Source organism: Bufo bufo, chromosome 1, assembly GCF_905171765.1.
Source record: "Bufo bufo chromosome 1, aBufBuf1.1, whole genome shotgun sequence".
NCBI lineage: Eukaryota > Metazoa > Chordata > Amphibia > Anura > Bufonidae > Bufo > Bufo bufo.
In genome coordinates this window covers 658610671-658628601 of record NC_053389.1, presented here as the reverse complement: position 1 = coordinate 658628601, position 17931 = coordinate 658610671, and positions in this window count along the sequence as shown.

The following is a 17931-nucleotide window of genomic DNA, read 5'->3' as shown; positions in this document are numbered from 1 at the left end:
GCCAGGGGTAAACGTCAGCAGGCCGTTCTGAAACTGATGTGTTTGGGGGACAGGCCCCACACCACGCAGGAGTTGTGGCGGGGTATAGAACAACAGACTGATGAGTGGTTGCTGCCAGTGAGCCTCAAGCCCGGCCTGGTGGTGTGCGATAATGGGCGAAATCTCGTTGCAGCTCTGGGACTAGCCAGTTTGATGCGCATCCCTTGTCTGGCGCATGTGCTGAATTTGGTGGTGCAGAAATTCATTCACAACTACCCCGACATGTCTGAGCTGCTGCATAAAGTGCGGGCCGTCTGTCTGCGCTTCCGGCGTTCTCATCCTGCCGCCGCTCAGCTGTCTGCTCTACAGCGTAACTTCGGCCTTCCCGCTCACCACTTCATTTGTGACGTGCCCACCAGGTGGAACTCCACCTTGCACATGCTGGAGAGACTGTGCGAGCGGCAGCAGGCCATAGTGGAGTTTCAGCTGTAGCACACACGGGTGAGTCGCACTGCGGAACAGCACAACTTCACCAACAATGACTGGGCCTCCATGCGAGACCTGTGTGCCCTGTTGCGCTGTTTCGAGTACTCCACCAACATGGCCAGTGGCGATGACGCCGTTATCAGCGTTACAATACCACTTCTATGTCTCCTTGAGAAAACACTTAGGGCGATGATGGAAGAGGAGGTGGCCCAGGAGGAAGAGGGGTCATTTTTAGCACTTTCAGGCCAGTCTCTTCGAAGTGACTCAGAGGGAGGTTTTTTGCAACAGCAGAGGCCAGGTACAAATGTGGCCAGACAGGGCCCACTACTGGAGGACGAGGAGGATGAGGAGGAGGATGAGGATGAAGCATGTTCACAGCGGGGTGGCACCCAAAGCAGCTCGGACCCATCACTGGTGCGTGGCTGGGGGGAAACACAGGACGATGACGATACGCCTCCCACAGAGGACAGCTTGTCCTTACCTCTGGGCAGCCTGGCACACATGAGCGACTACATGCTGCAGTGCCTGCGCAATGACAGAAGATTTGCCCACATTTTAACGTGTGCGGACTACTGGGTTGCCACCCTGCTGGATCCCCGGTACAAAGACAATGTGCCCACCTTACTTCCTACACTGGAGCGTGATAGGAAGATGCGCGAGTACAAGCGCACGTTGGTAGACGCGCTACTGAGAGCATTCCCAAATGTCACAGGGGAACCAGTGGAAGCCCAAGGCGAAGGCAGAGGAGGAGCAAGAGGTCGCCAACGCAGCTGTGTCACGGCCAGCTCCTCTGAGGGCAGGGTTAGCATGGCAGAAATGTGGAAAAGTTTAGTCACCACGCCACAGCTAACTGCACCACCACCTGATACGGAACGTGTTAGCAAGAGGCAACATTTCACTAACATGGTGGAACAGTACCTGTGCACACCCCTCCACGTACTGACTGATGGTTCGGCCCCATTCAACTTCTGGGTCTCCAAATTGTCCACGTAGCCAGAGCTAGCCCTTTATGCCTTGGAGGTGCTGGCCTGCCCGGCGGCCAGCGTTTTGTCTGAACGTGTATTCAGCACGGCAGGGGGCGTCATTACAGACAAACGCAGCCGCCTGTCTACAGCCAATGTGGACAAGCTGACGTTCATAAAAATGAACCAGGCATGGATCCCACAGGACCTGTCCATCCCTTGTGCAGATTAGACATTAACTACCTCCCCTTAACAATATATTATTGTACCGGGGGCTATCCATAGTATTCAGTATATTGGGCAGACTAGATGGGCCAAATGGTTCTTATCTGCCGACACATTCTATGTTTATACTCCAGGGCACTTCCTCATTCAATCCTATTTTTATTTTCATTTTACCATTATATTGCGGGGCAACCCAAAGTTGAATGAACCTCCCCTCTGTCTGGGTGCTGGGGCCTAAATGTGTGACAGTGGCCTGTTCCAGTGGTAGGTGACGTGAAGCCTGATTCTCTGCTATGACATGAAGACAGATTCTGCGCTGACATAAGGCCAGATTCTCTGTTACGGGACCGCTCTCCTCTGTCTGGGTGCCGGGGCCTAAATATGTGACAGTGGCCTGTTCCAGTGGTGGGCGACGTGAAGCCTGATTCTCTGCTATGACATGAAGACTGATTCTCTGCTGATATGAAGCCTGAATCTCTGTTATGGGACCTCTCTCCTCTGCCTGGGTGCCTGGGCCTAAATATGTGACAGTGGCCTGTTCCAGTGGTGGGTGACGTGAAGCCTGATTCTCTGCTATGACATGAAGACTGATTCTGCGCTGACATGAAGCCTGAATCTCTGTTATGGGACCTCTCTCCTCTGCCTGGGTGCCTGGGCCTAAATATGTGACAGTGGCCTGTTCCAGTGGTGGGTGACGTGAAGCCTGATTCTCTGCTATGACATGAAGACTGATTCTCTGCTGACATTAAGCCTGAATCTCTGTTATGGGACCTCTCTCCTCTGTCTGGGTGCCTGGGCCTAAATATGTGACAGTGGACCAGTAAGCACAGCCAGGGACAATAATATCTCCCTAACTGCACACTGGGTAAATGTAGTGGCGGCTGGGCCCCAGGCGGAGAGCTGTTTGGCGCACGTCCTTCTGCCGCCAAGGATCACAGGGAGTAATTCTTTGCCTCCTGTTGCCTCCTCTTCCTACTCGGCTTCCTCCTCCTCTTCTACCACCTCCTCATCCAGTCAGTGACAGACCTTCACCACCAACTTCAGCACAGCCAGGGGTAAACGTCAGCAGGCCATTCTGAAACTGATGTGTTTGGGGGACAGGCCCCACACCGCGCAGGAGTTGTGGCGGTGTATAGAACAACAGACTGATGAGTGGTTGCTGCCAGTGAGCCTCAAGCCCGGCCTGGTGGTGTGCGATAATGGGCGAAATCTCGTTGCAGCTCTGGGACTAGCCAGTTTGATGCACATCCCTTGTCTGGCGCATGTGCTGAATTTGGTGGTGCAGAAATTCATTCACAACTACCCTGACATGTCTGAGCTGCTGCATAAAGTGCGGGCCGTCTGTCTGCGCTTCCGGCGTTCTCATCCTGCCGCCGCTCAGCTGTCTGCTCTACAGCGTAACTTCGGCCTTCCCGCTCACCACTTCATTTGCGACGTGCCCACCAGGTGGAACTCCACCTTGCACATGCTGGAGAGACTGTGCGAGCGGCAGCAGGCCATAGTGGAGTTTCAGCTGCAGCACACACGGGTGAGTCGCACTGCGGAACAGCACCACTTCACCACCAATGACTGGGCCTCCATGCGAGACCTGTGTGCCTTGTTGCGCTGTTTCGAGTACTCCACCAACATGGCCAGTGGCGATGACGCCATTATCAGCGTTACAATACCACTTCTATGTCTCATTGAGAAAACACTTAGGGCGATGATGGAAGAGGATGTGGCCCAGGATGAGGAGGAGGAAGAGGGGTCATCTCTAACGCATTCAGCCCAGTCTTTTAGAAGTGGCTCAGAAAGAGGATTTTTGCAACAGCAGAGGCCAGGTACAAACTTGGCCAGCCAGGGCCCACTACTGGAGGACGAGGAGGATGAGGAGGAGGATGGGGATGAAGCATGTTCACAGTGGGGTGGCATCCAACGCAGCTCGGGCCCATCACTGGTGCGTGGCTGGGGGGATACGGAGGACGCAGATGATACGCCTCTCACAGAGGACAGCTTGTCCTCACCTCTGGGCAGCCTGGCACACATGAGCGACTACATGCTGCAGTGCCTGCGCAACGACAGCAGAGTTGCCCACATTTTAACGTGTGCTGACTACTGGGTGGCCACCCTGCTGGATCCCCATTACAAAGATAATGTGCCGTCCTTAATTCCCTCACTGGAGCGTGATCGGAAGATGCGCGACTACAGGCGCACGCTGGTAGACGCGCTTCTGAGAGCATTCCCGACTGACGCCGGGGGACAAGTGGAAGCACAAGGTGAAGGCAGGGGAGGAGGAAGAGGTCGCCAACGCAGCTGTGTCAGCGCCAGCACCTCAGAAGGCAGGGTTAGCATGGCCGACATGTGGAAAAGCTTTGTCACCTCGCCGCAACAAACGGCCCCAACTGCTGATATGGAGCGTGTTAGCAGGAGGCAGCATTTGAACAACATGGTGGAACAGTACCTGTGCACACGCCTACACGTACTGACTGATGGTTCTGCCCCATTCAACTTCTGGGTCTCCAAATTGTCCACATAGCCAGAGCTTGCCCTGTATGCTTTGGAGGTGCTGGCCTGCCCTGCAGCCAGTGTACTCTCTGAACGTGTATTTAGCATGGCAGGAGGAGTCATTACAGACAGACGCAGCCGCCTGTCCACAGCCAACGTGGACAAGCTCACGTTCATTAAAATGAACCAGGCTTGAATCCCTCAGGACTTGTCTGTACCTTGCGCAGAATAGACAGTTCTAACAGCCTCAACCATCCATCCTTGTACTCAAGTGCACTTATTTCGTATTTTTTTTTTTTATATGTCCCAATATTTAGGGGGATACCCCTATGTAAAAATACAAAATAACACACATCTGTGTTGGCTACCTATTTATCCTTTGCCGCCGCTTCCACCTAGATCGCCACTTGAGCCTACACGGCCACATCCACCCATTCACCGCCTCCTCAGCCTCTTCCTCCTACATCATACCAAATTTTTATTTTTTTAAGGTCTTTTATGTCTTTTTATATTTTTTTCCCTATCCACATTTGTTTGCAGAGCATTTGCTATGCTCTTAAGTACATTTTGCTGCCTTTTGCAGCCCTCTAGCTCTTTCCATGACATTTTTACAGCCATTTTAGTGCTCAAAAGTTCGGGTCCCCATTGACTTCAATGGGGTTCGGGGTCAAGTTCGGGTCCCGAACCCGAATTTTTTTTTCAAGTTCGGCCGAACCTGCCGAACCCGAACATCCAGGTGTCCGCTCAACCCTATTGAGGACACCATTAATTCTGACTAAATCCCTAACTCCATTTACTAAAATACGGCCCTGAACTTACAAGGAACCTCCACCATGCTTCACTGGCACATGCACACACTCATTATTGTACCACTTTCCACCCTTCAGTGAACAACCTGCCCTCTGTTACAGCCAAATATTTCAAATTTTGACTCCTCGGTCTAGAGCAGTGGTGGCGAACCTATGGCACCCTGGTAAATATATACCTTATACTGTTCCTACCATTCATCAGCGCAGGACGTTCTATGAATGTAGGCACACTGAATGTAGGCATACTGAATGTAGGCATAATATTAAAGTACATGCAAGATATACTATATTGGTATTCAGTGTGTTAGCTCTTTGCAATAAAAATTTGGGTTTTGGGTTGCAGTTTGGGCACTCGGCCTCTAAAAGGTTCGCCATCACTGGTTTATAGTATATGCTGCCATTTTTCTGGACCTCAGTTCCTATGTTTTCTTTCATTGCTGAGTTTCTTGGCCTTGTTTGTACTCATTTTTACAGCCTTTTTTTTTTAAAGCATTCTTACTTTGCAGCATTTTTTCTACACATGCCTAAAAATATTTTGCACAGTTCTGTCTATCTATCTATCAGTCCGTTAAAGAGTCAGTATATAGAAAAATTACCATCTGACTAAATTTCAATTTCCTCCTAAAATGTATATAGTAGTAGCATAATATAGCTGCTATTAATGTGTAGCCCCTAATAGATGTGTGAATAGAATCATAGTATTCGTTGTAGTTATGGTAATAAAATATATAAATAATGTGACACTTTTTAGCTCACCTTATTACCTTATTTTTAGACTTGCACACTGCATTGATCTAAACTTCACCTATCTCCATCAGATTTGTGTATAATAAGGCCACTTGAGGGAACTACATTTGGGAATCAAGTGTTGCTGTGCAACAATATGAACAGAATTAATTTAAAAGAATGCAACATAAATCTTGATGTAAAAGATCAAATTAGTATTAACTACTATGTCTATAGCTTTAATAATAATGTTTAAATCAGAGCAACTTTAAAAGGACACATGATGAGCTTAATCGAATCCCAAGCAGCAATGTAACTAGACACTTCTCTGAATCCCAATAAATGGTCAAAGTATACGATGATAACAAGCAATGACAGAGATAATAGATAATATAGATCAGATAATAATAGATGATCATTAAGCTAATAGGGAGATATCATACTGAAGACTGGTCGCTGCTATAGCTATAATGAGTCGTTCAGTTTCAAATTTTTTTTTTTTTAAAGTAAACCTTGTGAACCCCTAAGTGTTGCCTTTCATCTACTCAATAAATTTAGAATGGTATAAAATCCAACAAATCAATTCAGAAATGATTTCTTGTAGAACCCCTTTCCTACCGTGACATCAATGAAATTTCACATGTTGCTGAACCATACACTAAGCAGAAGTCCAGAAAACATCTATTATATAACTCATTCATAAAATGATCTGCCAGGTCAATGGTCTCTCAAGAAGCTCTAAGTGGGAGACTTTAGACTTCAGTTTTCACATATGTGCTTGAGTGCTCACCAAGTGACATGAGTATAAGTATAAGTATTTTTGTTTTTCATTTTCCTGCTGAGCTCTGTGACGCACCTTTGTTTCATGGCTGCCCAGGCTTGCTGTGTGTGGAATTACTTGCTTGCATGCCATTATATTTGTAAGGTAATGCTGTAATTATTCCCTCTAAGTTTTTAGTTTTTAGTTGCCCTGCATGTGAAACACATTCCCAGGGAGGGCAGGTAGCAGTGGAGATAAGAAACATACGATCCTATATATTAGTGAGAGAAGATATAACCATGTGTTTAGTGTATGTCACATCACACCCGCAGGTGATAAACACCAGGAGCATATTCATGAGACTGTACGTGAGATAGGCTTATAGGGGCATCACAGACAGTACATTAGTGACTAATTTGTCTGCATGCAAACCATTTACACATTATTAAAGAGGTAAACATTTTTGGTGTGAAATATACATAGTGAGATATGTTTCACCCAAGCTATTCTATTTCATTAGTACTTCACTTTGTGGCATGAAAATAGGTTTCTATAGAGAAAAGTAAAACATATGGTTAATATTTGCCATTCTATGCAATAAAGAATATTTCTAACTGTTAAAGGAAAATACAAAGTTTACAAGTATATTTACATATACATAACATTTACATCTGCCTTACATGCAGGGGGCTAAAAGTAAATTATGTAAAAGTAAATTATGTAAAAAATAGTATTTGTGCTATCTGATTTAAAACCAGCCTACATGGCATACAATGAAAGACTGTGAACAGACATCGTAACTAGTGTTGATCACGAATATTCGAATTGCAAATTTTTATCGCGAATATAGCTACTTCGAAAATTCGCGAATATTTAGAATATAGTGATATATATTCGTAATTTCAAATATTTTTTTATTGCGAATTTTCGTAATGCAAATTTATGCAAATTTTTATTGCTAATTTTTCAATTGCCGAGTAAAAACATGATTCCTTCCTGCTTCTTGCTTGTGGGCCAATGACTCATTGGCCCACAAGCAAGAAGCAGGGAGGAATCATGACTTTAAATGGGAAAAATGATGAATATTCAAAAAATCAAATACATAGGACTATATAGAATATATTTGTTTTTTCGAATATTCGTAATATTATAGAACAAGAATATATAGCAATATAGCAAATATTCGAAAAAAACGAATATAGAGCAATTTAGCTAATATAGTGCTATAATCTTCTTTGTCTAATAGTTGTAATTTTTTTCTCATCTGAAGCTCAGATTTGAAAAAAATGACAACTATAAAAAAAAGATTATAGCACTATATTAGCTAAATTGCTCTACGTTCGTATTTTTCGAATATTTGCTGTATTGCTATATATTCTTGTTTTAGAATATTACGAATATTCCCAAAAATGTATATATTTGATATAGTGCTATGACTCATTGTCTCACAAGCAAGAAGCAGGGAGGAATCATGTTTTTGCTCAGCAATTGAAAAATTGTGCTAAAAATTCGTATTACAAAAAATTAGCATTACGAAAATTTGCATATTACCTTGTCGATTTTTCCAGAAAAAAATATCGTAGAATATAACGAATATTCGAATTCGCGAATATTCGCTGAATATTCTACAAAATATTTGCGAAATATCGAATATGACCCCTGACGCTCATCACTAATCGTAACAGTCTAGAGCTACCACCTCTATAACCTTGCCCTAATGGTAGTTCCTACTGTATAATAATTATATGCTTCAATGAAACCTCCTCAGGCTGTTTTGCAGTCTGTACACTTGATAGTTCTGTTAGTGGTGTGTATTCTTCTGTGTCCAAACTCTGAAATCCTGGTGATCAGTTCCAGATGGTGTCAAGAGTATGCCTCAGTTGGCAGCATATCTCCTTCTTTAAAGCTTGAACTCAGTCTGGAGAACTCTATGATGTCACTAGAGCTACAGGAGCTTGCATGGCACTCTGGATTTTATCATCAGAACTCATCACCAGAATTACAAAGTTTGGGCACACGCAAGAATACACAACACTGATGGAATTATCAAGTGTACAGACTGCATAACATTCCAGGTAGGTTTCATTGAAGCATATATTTGTTATATAGTAGGATCTACCATTAAAACTGGGTCATATTGGTGGTACTGCGTGGCCTGGAGTCTGACTGTGGTGTCAGTTTTAAATCAGATAGCGCGGACACTACACTGTGTGCACAATTATTAGGCAAGTTGCATTTTTGAAGGGTTAATTTTATTATTTCACAACTATACTGTAGTACTGTCAGTCAATCCAAAATTTTAATTAGCCTCAAACCTGAATATTTAAGAAGTTTAGGTTTTCTTAGTAGAATATTTTGTATATGTGTACATAATTATTGGGCAACTATTAATGTGCAGAATTAGTATGTAACTAAATGAAAAAGAAAAATATTCCTATCTCACTTTTTTATTTCTATTTGTTAAAGCGAGAATAATTAATAAACAACTCAAAATTTACAAACATTTCTGTAATTTCCAAAAAAGCAAAAGTCCTTCCATCCATGGAGTCTGTCAGTTTCTTAATCTGTGCACGATTAACTTTTTGTGCAGCAACAACCACAGTCTCCCAGACACTGGTACTGTTCAGAGAGGTGTGTTGTTTTCCTTCCCTATAAATCTCCTGTTTAAAGGAAATCTGTCACCAGTTTTAAGATGTTCAAACTATGGGCAACATAAATTAATGAAAGATACCCATAGCAAAATGCTGGGTCTCTTTGTTTAATTGTCCCAGCCATTTTTCTAATATCTTGTGCTAAATAGCTCCAGTGCCTGCTGAAAGAGTCCTGATATTCATGAACTCCTGCCTTTTCCCACCCACCTGCTGTTAATTCCGATGGGAAAAAAAAACTGTCAATCAAAAACAGATGGGTGAGAAAAGGCAGGACAACATAAATATGGAGACTCAATTGCATACACTGGAGCTTTTAGAACTTAGCAGCATACAACTGGTGAAAGATTCTTTTTAAGAAGGACCCACAAGTTCTTAATAGTGTTTAGGTCAGGTGAGGAAAGGGGTCATGTGATCATATTTTGTGATCTTTAAGGCCTTTACTGGCTAGCCATGAAGTGGAGTAATTTGATGCATGTGAGGGAGCATTGTCCTGCAATAAAAGCATGTTTTCTTTTGAAAGATGCAGATTTTTTCCTGTACCACTGCTTGAAAAAAATGTCTTCTAAAAATTGTCACTCGGTTTGGGAGTTGATTTTGAGTCCATCAATACGAAAAGGTCCAACTAACTCACTTCAATAATACCAACACACAGCAGCACCACACCTCCACCTTGCTGGCATCTGAGTTGAAGTGGAGCCCATGACTGATCCAACCAAAGGCCCATCCATCTTGTCCATCAAGAGTCACTTTCATCAGTCTATAAAACCTAAAAAAAAAATGTGTCTCCAGATATTTTTTGGCCCAGTCTTGACATTTCAACATTTCTTGCGACCCTTAAGACTATTTGCAACAAAACCTGTGATTATACCTCAACATCTTAGCGATTTCAAGAGTACTGCATCCCTCTGAAAGACGTTAAACACTGACTAGTTTTCCCGCAGCACAATTTTGCCTTTAACTTGGATTAGCGCCAGTGTGTTGTGTTTTTATAAATATTCAAATGATCCACTCTCACAATTTTACAAATAGCAATAAATGAGCAAATAAAGAAAAACATCATTGGTATCAATGTGTCCAAAAATGTCCGAAGTATTACCATATGTATGTATTTACTCTGTACAGTGAACTCTAATAGAAAATAAAATATGCAATTTTTGGTCACTTTGTATCCCCCAAAAAATTAAAAAGTAATCAAAAATTCATGCATACTCTAAAATGATATCAATAAAAAGAGTCTTTATACAGCTCCATAGAGGGATATCTAAAAAAAAAAATGTGATGCAAATACATTTTTTAAGTTTCTCCTTCTATGAAAGTCATTAAAGAAAGACTATATAACCTGTAAAGTAATAGTGCAATTGCTTTTTTTTCCCAATTGTATTCCAGCAATATAATTTTTCCAGCTTCCCAATACATGGTATAGAATTTTAAAGGGTGCCATTAGAAAGTACAACTTGTCCCATACAACTATGTCAATAGAAAAGTTGTGCCTTTTGGAAGGCAAATAATAAAAACACGAACACAATAAAGGAAAATAGCTGTAGAGTGAAGGAGTTAATGTATTTATTTTCTATGTGCTACCTCTTCAGAATTGATATCCCTAAACCACTGAATCCATAACCAGGATATTAAACTGTATATAATAATAGAATGCGTTTGCCATATATCCCCAGTCTGTGGGATTGTGAGCTCATAGAAAATCTGTATGTGACTCCATGTTACTGTTGTACACCAAAGACAGCATGAATGTTATAACACCAAGGTCATAGTTATATCACTGGCAGTTGACTTCAAGCTAAGGCTTCTCTCTAGGGTCATGTACTGTAGGTATTTGGTTCAAAAATTTTAGCTAGCACTATCACTGTCACATGACAACAAATAATTTCAATCATGACTTGCTTTTTAATATAGTGTACCTATTATTATTATTATTATTATTATTATTATTATTTTTATTATCTGTTAACTGAGTGTGTCTTTTAAGCTGGCAAAAAGTATTAGAGACCTCAGTTATAAGGCTGAGTTTGCATTCTGAATACCCTGACACTCATTCAAAGCTTCCAGTGGGCACAAGATTTTATGGGTAAAACAGAGTTTCTGACTTCAAAATTGTTCAGTCATTGGGTGCTTCCTATTGGGATGGGTTTTGGCCACAAGCTGCAGCCTTATTGTTTATTATGGCAACTATTTTTCATGTTTTTGCACAAAATATCACAAAATATTTGCTTAAAAGGGTTATGCTATAAATGATGTAAAAATGTACATCATACAGTACATGACAATCTCTTTTTAATAATGCTAGGAAAAGCCGTGTACCTCACATGGATCCAAAGATCTCCACATTTATTGCTTTTCTACTGCATCTATTTTAGGCTGGCAGCTGAGGGGCCATGTATTTTCTCAGGGGTCAAATCTTTTCTGCTGTAGCCCTTTCCTTATAACTGCCACAGATTCTAACAAAACATATGGCTGGTGGCAGTGAAAATTTATACTGAGTGTGTGCGACCATCTCAGTGATGTGGCAGGAGAAATACCGAAAATAAAAACATACAGATACATTTTATTAAATAGCTCAGTGGCCATACTAAAATTTTTTATTACATGCAATTACAAAAGAATTCAGATCCAGCTGCTGGTTTGAAAAATGTAGAATATTTTTCGTGCCACAGTCCCCTTAACCACTTCCCATCTGGGCCCTTTGCCCCCTTCCTGACCAGGCCAAATTTTGCAAAACTGACATATCTCACTTTATATGGTAATAACTTTGGAACGCCTTTATTTATCCAAGTCATTCAGAGATTGTTTTCTCGTGACACATTGTACTTCATGATAGTCATAAATTTGAGTCAAAATATTTCACCTTTATTTATGAAAAAATCCCAAATTTACCCAAAAATTAGAAAAATTCGCAATTTTCTAAATTTCAATTTCTCTGCTTTTAAAACAGAAAGTGATACCTCATAAAATATTTATTATTTAACATTCCCCATATGTCTACTTTATGTTGGCATCATTTTGGAAATGTCATTTTATTTTTTTAGGACGTTAGAAGGCTTAGAAGTTTAGAAGGAATTCTTCAAATTTTTAAGAAAATTGCCAAAATCCACTTTATAAGGACCAGTTCAGGTCTGAAGTCACTTTGTGGGGCCTACATAGTGGATACCCCCATAAATGACCCCATTGTAGAAATTACACCCCTCAAGGTATTCAAAACCGATTTTTACAAACTTTGTTAACTCTTTAGGCGTTCCACAAGAATTAAAGGAAAATGGAGATCAAATTTTTAAATTTCACTTTTTTGGCAGATTTTCCATTTGAATCAATTTTTTTCTTTAACACATCGATGGTTAACAGCCAAACAAAACTCAATATTTATTACCCAGATTCTGTGGTTTACAGAAACACCCCATATGTGGTCATAAACTGCTGTATGGGCACACGGCAGGGCTCAGAAGAAAAGGAACTCCACATGGTTTTTAGATGCCATGTCCCATTTGAAGCCCCCTGATGCACCCTTACAGTAGAAACTCCCAAGAAGTGACCCCATTTTGGAAACTAGGGGATAAGGTGCCAGTTTTATTAGTACTATTTTTGGGTACATATGATTTTTTGATCATTCATTATAACACTTTATGGGGCAAGGTGACCAAAAAATTGGTTGTTTTAGCACAGTTTCTATTTATTTATTTTTACAGCGTTCACCTGAGGGGTTCAGTCAAGTGACATTTTTATAGAGCAGATTGTTACGGACGTGGCGATACCTAATATGTATACTTTTTCTCATTTATTAAAGTTTTACACAATAATAGCATTTTTGTAACCAAAAAAATGATGTTTTAGTGTCTCCATGTTCTAAGAGCTATAGTTTTTTTATTTTTTGAGAGATTTTCTTATGTAGGGGCTCAATTTTTGCGGGATGAGGTGACGGTTTTATTGGTACTATTTTGTGGGACATACGCGTTTTTGATCACTTGGTGTTGCACCTTTTGTGATGCAAGGTGACAAAAATTGCTTGTTTTGACACAGTTTTTTTTATATTTTTTTTACGGTGTTCACCCGAGGGGTTAGGTCATGTGATATTTTTATAGAGCTGGTTTTTACGGACGCGGCGATGCCTAATATGTATACTTTTTTTTATTTTTTATATTTTTAAATTTTTTTTTTCATTCCTTACTTGGGGACTTTTTTTTTTTTTACATGTGAAACTTTTTTTTATTTTTTTATTTTCAACCTTTTATTTTTATTTTTTTTATTTTACACTTTTCGTCCCCCATAAGGTCATACAAGACCTCTGGGGGACATTTACTTCACTTTTTCTTTTTTTTTTCACTGTTGATTTCTCCTGTAACTGGGGCTGACATAGTAGCCCCAGTTACAGGACAAATGCACCCCTAGAGAGGCTGTACAGCAGCAATCCAGCGCTGTACAGCCTCACAGCAGGGCTGATCGAGGTCTCTGAGAGACCTCACACAGCCCCTGCACTCTCCGGTCACGGCGGTCACATGACCGCCGGGTCGGAACAGGAAGCGCACAGCGCTTCCTTCTCTGCAGACACAGCGCTCGGTGAGCGCTGTGTCTGCAACGATCGTGAAGGCAGGGACACCTGGGAACTGTCCCTGCCTTGTCTTAGGGTTGCCCTGCTGTCACTGACAGCGGGCAACCCGATCAGCAGCTGCACGATTAGCGTGCAGCTGCTATTTCTGACAGGACGTTTTAAAACGTGCTGTCAGAAATAGACGTCCACCCATAGGACGTTTATATTCTATGGGCGGACGTGAGGCGGTTAATTAATTATGGTAAGTGCACTAGCTGAAAAACTTACGATTCTGCGTAGGGCAATTTGGTTTTAGCAATCGCTAAAAAAGTTAACATTGCTTGCCATTTAAAGTTTCACTTTCCAGTTATCCAGGAAACTTTAAAAGTCATGCAGAGCTACATCATCAATGAATTCTTCTATTTTCATTTATTAACTAAGTATAAAAGACACCGTAAGTTTGGATAGGAAGCATCCAAATTTATTCTGTTACATACACACAGATTTCTGTGTAATTGTTTTGTATTTTGAATCTATGTATTTTTAATGTCATTGTGTCAGAAAAATGTCTGGACTTTTTTCTGCATGGAACAATGTACACAGTCCAAGAACTAAATAGCCAACGATGTAACATTTGTATGCTACACCTACCATATTCTTGTGGATGGTGACTATGAGCAACAAAGAAACTCTTAAAGTTATAGCTTGACCATTTATATTCTGAGCCATATTTTTATTATTCATTTATAGGTATTTGGGGCTAATATATATATATACAGGGCTTTTTTTCTGGCGGAACGCACCGGAACGGCGTTCCGCCACCTTTTGACATCGCAAGCTGCGATGTATCAGCGGGGAGGGACTGGGAGGAGGAGCTGGGGGCCGGTGCGTTCACTGTGCTCCGGCCCCGCAGCTCCAGTAGAGACTTATACAATGTTTAATTAAATTAATAATGATTCCTGCTGCCCCTCAGTAGTATAACATTCAATGTATTTGTACTCACAGCCGGCTACTGACATCGTAATCCAGGCCGGCCGGGTAGACGAGCGGCAGCGTCACTGACTGACGTCACCTGCCTGGGCCGCCTGCTTCATTCATAAAGTAGGCGGCGCACTCACGTGACGTCAGTCAGTGACGCTGCCGCTCCTCTGCCCGGCCGGCCTGGATTACGATGTCAGTAGCCGGCTGTGAGTACAAATACATTAAATGTTATACTACTGAGGGGCAGCAGGAATCATTATTCATTTCATTACACATTGTATAACTATACTGGAGCGGCAATGGGGGGTCTGTGGATGACACTGTTATGGGGTGGGGGGGGGTATATGGATGGCACTGTTATGGGGTGGGGGGGTCTGTGAATGGCACTGTTATGGGGTGGGGGGGTCTATGGATGGCACTGTTATGGGGTGGGGGGGTCTGTGGATGGCACTGTTATGGGGTGGGGGTGTCTGTGGATGACACTGTTATGGGGTGGGGGGGTTTGTGGATGGCACTGTTATGGGGTGGGGGGGTCTCTGGATGGCACTGTTATGGGGTGGGGGGGTCTGTGGATGGCACTGTTATGGGGTGGGGGTGTCTGTGAATTGCACTGTTATGGGGTGGGGGGGTTTGTGGATGGCACTGTTATGGGGTGGGGGGGTCTCTGGATGGCACTGTTATGGGGTGGGAGGGTCTGTAGATGGCACTGTTATGGGGTGGGGGTGTCTGTGGATGGCACTGTTATGGGGTGGGGGGGTTTGTGGATGGCACTGTTATGGGGTGGGGGGGGTCTCTGGATGGCACTGTTATGGGGTGGGGGTGTCTGTGGATGGCACTGTTATGGGGTGGGGGGATCTCTGGATGGCACTGTTATGGGGTGGGGGGGGGTCTGTGGATGGCACTGTTATGGGGTGGGGGGGTTTGTGGATGGCACTGTTATGGGGTGGGGGGGTTTGTGGATGGCACTGTTATGGGGTGGGGGTGTGTGGATGGCACTGTTATGGGGTGTGGGGGGGGTGTGTGGATGGCATTGTTATGGGGTGGGGGGGGTCTGTGGATGGCACTGTTATGGGGTGGGGGGTCTGTGGATGGCACTGTTATGGGGTGGGGGGGTCTGTGGATGGCACTGTTATAGGATGGGGGGGGGGGTCTGTGGATGGCACTGTTATAGGATGGGGGATCTGTGGATGCCATCCCCAGATCCTCCACCCCATAACAGTGCCATCCTCAGATACCCCCATTAACAGTGCCATCCCCAGGTCCAGTGCCATCCCCATCTGGGGGGTTTCTTTGCTGGGCTGGACTTTTATAGCCCCCCCCCCCCCAAATTTTACTTGCGGTCCTAGGGTTGGGTAGAGGGGGCGGTCCTAGGGGTGGGTAGGGGGCGGTCTTAGGGGCGGGTAGGGGGGGGGGGTGGTCCTAGGGTTGGGTAGGGGCGTGGCCAGGGGAGGGGGGGTGAGTTCCACCACCTTTTCTCTGAGAAAAAAAGCCCTGTATATATATATATATATATATATATATATATATATATATATATATTTAAATTTGCTTTCTTTGGCTTCTGCAGCTTTGATGTTCCACAGTAGATAGCAGCTGCAGAAAGCTGTTTTATGATAACTCATCTGATGGCTCATTCTCCTGGCCAAATTATTTATGCCCAAATCAGAGTTAGGCCTCTTTCACACAACCGTTTTTTTTTTCCATTTTGCCGGCCGTTATTTGCGTTCCGTATACGGTCCGTATGCGGAACCATTTATTTCAATGGTTCCGCAAAAAAAACGGAATGTACTCCGTATGCATTCCGTTTCCGTATTTCCGTTTTTCCGTTCCGTTGAAAGATAGAACATGTCCTATATTTGACCGCAAATAACGTTCCGTGGCTCCATTAAAGTCTATGGGTCCGCAAAAAAACGGAATGCATACGGAAATGCATCCGTATATCTTCCGTATCCGTACCGTTTTTTGTGGAACCATCTATTGAAAATGTTATGCCCAGCCCAATTTTTTCTATGAAATTACTGTATACTGTATTTGCCATATGGAAAAACGGAACGGAAACGGAAACACAAGGGAAACAAAAAACGGAACAACGGATCCGTTTAAAACAGACCGCAAAACACTGAAAAAGCCATACTGTCGTGTGAAAGAGGCCTTAAACAGTGGATTAGGAAAAATTCATCTTAAATGATTTTACAAGAGAGGTCTAAGTGGGGAAGGAGTCATCAGATGACCTCTCTGATAGATTATCACAGAACAGCTTCTGCAGTTGCTATATACTGTCACCGCCAGTTCTGTGAGAAGGTCTGGCAGACGTTCTTCTCTACCTCTTGTATGATGTTGTTTGTTTTGGTTTCACTTTCTCATCTCCTTTCCTTCTGCCAGGTGTCACTTATTTAGACTAATCGTCTTCCTTTATATTCCCTCCCATACTGCCTCACTTTGCGGTTTATACTACTTCCTGGATGGAGTGTTCATTGCTGGAGGCTGCTTCTGCTGTTTGCTCAGATAAGTCCTTTACTTTATTGTGTTTCCTTGCTGGCTTGATTCTAGGTGACGCTGACTCCGTCCGTATTAAGTGCAGGGAGCCGGTGGTCGTGTCCCCTCACTATTATAGGGTTTTTAGGTGTCACACAGACTTAGGTACATGGGCATGCAATCGTCTAACATCGAGACCCTTGTATGTGCATAGCAGTCAGGGAGAGCTCTTGGGGTTTTATGGGGCTCACCTATAAGCTCCTTAGTTTGGGATCAAGCAAGTCGCTCGTTTATTCATAAGTTCCAGCTATCTGCAAACTTCACCCGTGACATTATAAACCGCCATAACCGTCTTAAGCATGGATCCGGTTTCAGCCTTGATTGACAGCATGCAAGGTCTTTTGCTGGAGGTATCAGATCTCTGTAAAACTGTGTCTCAGTTTCAGGTGACCGGTTCTGCTGGCGTTCATGGAGTTTGTTCCGAGCCTAAGATCTCGCTTCCGGATACGTTCTCCGGGGGTAGTGAGAATTTTGTTTGCTTTAGAGAGGCTTGTAAACTACATTTTCGCCTACTTCCCCATTCCTCTGGTGATGAGGAGCAAAGGGTGGGGATCATCATCTCGCTGCTCAGGGATAACACTCAGTCTTGGGCCCTTTCTCTGCCGGTGGGGGCACGGCCCCTCCGATCGGTGGATGAATTTTTTGTAGCCCTGGGGCAGATATATGATGACCCGGATCATATTGCTCCGGCTGAATCTAAACTGCGTTTTTTATGCCAGGGTAAACACTCCGCAGAGATATATTGTTCTGAATTTCGGAGATGGGCAGCTGATACTGGTTGGAATGATGCTGCACTCCA